Source organism: Lemur catta, chromosome 9 (assembly GCF_020740605.2).
Source record: "Lemur catta isolate mLemCat1 chromosome 9, mLemCat1.pri, whole genome shotgun sequence".
NCBI lineage: Eukaryota > Metazoa > Chordata > Mammalia > Primates > Lemuridae > Lemur > Lemur catta.
This window is the reverse complement of record NC_059136.1, coordinates 51,717,507-51,721,899: the sequence shown is the minus strand read 5'-3', so window position 1 is coordinate 51,721,899 and position 4,393 is coordinate 51,717,507. Positions and strand designations below refer to the sequence as shown.

The 4,393-nt window shown below is 39.2% G+C and overlaps 1 pseudogene; it reads right to left on the bottom strand.

Annotated features, from left to right (window-relative positions):
• Window positions 1-2,897: 2,897 nt before the first annotated feature.
• Window positions 2,898-3,727, bottom strand: LOC123644395 (annotated as a pseudogene).
• Between the last annotated feature and the right edge of the window lie 666 nt (window positions 3,728-4,393).

Genomic DNA, 4,393 nt, shown 5'->3' with positions numbered 1-4,393 from the left:
AGCTCTTTTATTGAAATACAGTTGAAAATATTTAACTGAAACTATCTTATCTCTGACAGTACCAAAACTACAGTTCTAAAATCTCCTTTTTCTAATGACAGGAGGCTGTGCTGGACTATCTGGCTAAATATCTCCAGCTGCTGACCATCAGCAATGCTTAGTTTCTTACAGTTCATCTCCTCCCTGACCCTCTGAGCTAATTATACTCGCAGCCCTGCTCAGAGTGAGACATCCATGGGCAGGATCTAGACATGTAGGACTACCCAGAGGTCAAATGGAAGACCTTTCATCTGTTTGTTTGTTTTTTCCTACTCTTAATAGGAATTGTTTAATGCAAGTAGCCAGACAGAAAGGGACCCACAACCTCCGCTCATTCTGACCTAGGCCTTTGAGACACGCACCATAACTGCCTCTGCTCCACCGCAGTCTCTGGTGCAGCACTTTTACCACCAGGATCCTTAGAATCTCAGAATATACTGAGTTCTGAGTGCCCCTGGGCACATTTCCTAATTTATGTAATCTTGACTTTCCTTATCTGCAAAATGGAGGTAGTTATGAAAGCTAAATTAAAGAATGCATGTAAAGTCAGTGTTGTACCTAGCACATGGTGCTGAATACCTGTTAGCACTGAGGTAATGATGATGATATGACTGTAGTGGACAATGCTGATGCTCCTCCCAGACCCCCAAACATATGTTTTGCCATTTGTGCTTTCCTCAGAAGGCAATTAACTAATGACTGTTGGGTGTAAAAATAGGAAAGCTCCAGGATCCATTAAGACCATGAAGATGCTCTGGGACCAAAGAAACAAAAAATGTCACAAAAATGAGCAAAAGAGATCCTCCCTGCTTTAACAAAACGGCTTTGGCACAGTTTTGTGTGTGTGTGTGTGTGTGTTTGTTTTAAGAAAAGAGATTTATTTTTTACAGTTCTGAAGGCTGGGGAGTCCCAGATGGCTTAAATCTGATGAGGGCCTTTGTGCTTTGTCATCCCATGGTGTAAGGTAGGGGTGGGGATGGGAAAAGGAAGAAAGGAAAGGGGAAGAGGAAGAGGCCAAACTCATTCTTTTATCAGGAACCAACTCCTGAGATAACTAACCTACTCCTGAAATAATGGCTTTAATCCATTCATGAGGGTCTGTTTAATCACCTGTTCAATGTCTCACCTCTCAACACCGTTGCATTGGGATTAAGTTTCAGACACATGCACTGTGGGGACACAGTCATACCACAGTAAGCTCCAGTCACAGCATTTCTGTTTCTTGTTGAGTCACATTTGGTATTTTGTGTCTTCCTTGGAATTTGTCCATTTCATCTAAGTTACCTAATTTGTTGGCATTCAGTTGTTCACAGTATTTCTTTTTAATGCTTTTTATTTCTGTAAGGTTGGTAGTAAACTCCCTCATTTTATTCGAGTAACTTCTTTTTTGTTCTGGTTAATTTGGCTAAAGGTTTGTCATATTGTTGATCTTTTCAAAAAACCAGATTTTGGTTTCATTGTTTTTTTTTTTTTTCTATTGCTTTTCTATTCTCCATTTATTTCTGCTCTAGGCTTTATTTCCTTCTTTCTGCTTTCTTTGGACTTAGTTAATATCAATCTCATATTATGATCATGTATTTGTCAAGTTTCTCCAAGAATTTTGTTAATTTCTGTTTCACATATTTTGGGTATATGTTATTAAATGTACACAAGTTCAGAATTATATCTTTAAGGTTGTTTCTTGTGTTGTAACTTATTTCTAACAAAGTGTTTTGCCTTAGTGTTTAGTTTGATTGATATTAATAAAACTATGCCAGCTTGTTTCCTGTTTAAAAAAATTATTGATTTAAGACCTTTTTATTTTTTTTAATTTTATTTTATTTTTAGAGATGGAGTCTCACCCTCTTGCTCAGCTGGAGTGCAGTGGTGTGGTAAACATAGCTCACTGCAGCCTCGAACACTTGGCCTCAAGTGATCTTCCCACCTCAGCCTCCCAGGTAGCTGGGATTACAGGCGTGAGTCACTATGCCTCAGGCTCCTTCTCTACTATGTTTGGAGAACATACTTTGTATGATTTCAATCATTTTAAATTTATTATTTTTGTTCAGAGAGTGTGAAAGAAAAGGAAAATTTAAAATAAATAAAAATAAAGTTATTATTTTATGGCCTCAAAGGCCTTTTATTGGAAACATTTTCTATGTCATTTTTTCAGTTTTAAGGTTTTCTCCACAGAGGTCTTAATCTTTGTTAATTCCTACATACTTTAAATTTTTTATTGAGAGGTACTTACTATGTTTCCTTATTACTGGTATTGAGAAATGCTGTTTTGTAGGTTGATCGTGTACCTGGAAAATGTGCTAAAATGTCATTCTAAAACTTTGATTTTGTTAGTTTTCCTAGATTATCATCCCATCTTTGAAAATCTGTTTTTTCCTTTCCTATGCCAGTTTTTATACCTCTTACTATGTCTGGACTATTGAACTATGTTAACACTGATGATGATGATGGTTTCTCCTCAAATTTGGACTGAAAATCGCTTTTTAAAATCCCCAAACCTAAAGATTGAAAATGAAATGTAAGTTTATAACCTTCTCTTGTTAAAAGGGGATGACCCCCAAAGCCATTGTCCCTCTTTTAAAAAGACCAAAATAGCTTTGGGAAGAGAGAATTTTGGAGTCTCATTGGCTCTCTTAGGGAATAGGAAGCCCTCTCCTCAGAGAGTATTATGGGTCTGATTGTGTAGTGCTGAGCTGTATGTGGAAAACTCTAGTTTTTACAACATTTCCAGAGAAACCAAAGTGACAAGGACCCAGATATTTGGGTTAAAAAATCAGACAAAGGAAAGGAAAGAAAAGGGTCATGTATAAGAGGCAAGAAGACCTCTTTTGTAAAGAGTCTGGTATGTATTCGTACTTTGATCAGAAAAACCCCAAGTCTACCATATTGGAGGTATTCTGAAATTCTAGCCTGTCTCTTAGACTGTAGGCCTCAAATCCTTGTCTTGTTACACTGGACCAAGTTTGCTCAGGAGATAGATGTAGGTCCTACATCTGGAACAGCAAAGGTGCTGACAGAGGAAGCCTGTCCTCCTATCTGGGACCTTGGGGGTGAAAGATACTGATATAGACAGTGGAAGGAAGAGATTGATATTTCACCCTCATCAGGAAAACTGTACATTTCTACAATTTGGCCTATGTCCTAAGCATCAGAGTACAAAGCAGGAACTGAGGCCACCAGCTTCTTCAGCTGAGGATCCTGCATTTGGAAATCACTTGTGGGACTCTCAGTGAAGGTGGAGTCCAATTGGAAGGATCAAAGGGCTGAGGTGGAAGGGAGCTGTAGAAGTCTGAAACCATAGGAAAAAAAGAATAAGGGTTGGCAGATATTCTGGGTGAAGTGGGCATATTCTTCTTGGCTGGAAAAATCTGGTTTGTTTGCTTTGATGATTGCTGTTGCTGCTTGAATTTGAATTGCCTGTTCGTGAACCAGACCTTCACTGTTGACTCTAGTCGGTTGAGTTTCAAAGCTAATTCCTTCTGGAGATTTTTTATCTGGGAATGTGGTCTGGCCAAACAGAACCTCCAACTCTTCATACTGTTTATAGGTGAATGAGGTACATTCTTAATGTTTTATCCATATTATGGGACTAGCTGGATCTTGTGACAATTTCAAATGCATGCTGGAATCATTGATGCTGATAAAAAGAGTCTGGTGGGGGAATCTCTGGGGCCATTCTGTTCATCAGCATTTCTGAAATCTGTCAAGAATCTCCTTGGAGTGGCCACTTGCAATCCTGCTTGGTGTGTTTCTCTGGAAATGCAGTTTCTTTAGTGTTGTTTTATGTTGATCTTAACCTTGTGGTCATTAGCAGTGCCAGTGCTCACAACAAAGGTTCCAATGTCAATGTTAGTGCCAGCTTACTCTGATGGTGGAAGCCGTTACCTCAAGGGTGGGCCAGCAGCTTCAGGGTCTCAGGAGGGGAAATGGTTGTAGCAAATCATTAGCAGGCACAAGTAGCAGTGTGGACAGTTGGAAGAAGCTCAGAGGACTTTGTGAGTCACTAGGGGGTCTTTGAGGTGAGCTAAAAGTTTTTCTCAGGAGAACCCTGACTAATACAGCTTCCTACAGGATATCCCATTGATCCCCCCCCCCAACATTTATGATCCTGTTTTGATAGGCTCTAGAAGGCAGAAAGTAGCAGGAATTATTGACATCTTGGTAGGATAAAAGTATGAAGTGAATACCACAAAAATATAAGGATTTGCTACTTTGGTTAAGTTTCTGGGGATCCAGTAGTCTGGTATATATGGGGATCTTGTCTCCGAAGTGAAAGACAGGTTGCTGTACCTTGCACTCTATATGACATCATTTGTTTAACTTCTTTGGAGTTCTGAGACCACATATAACATACTTG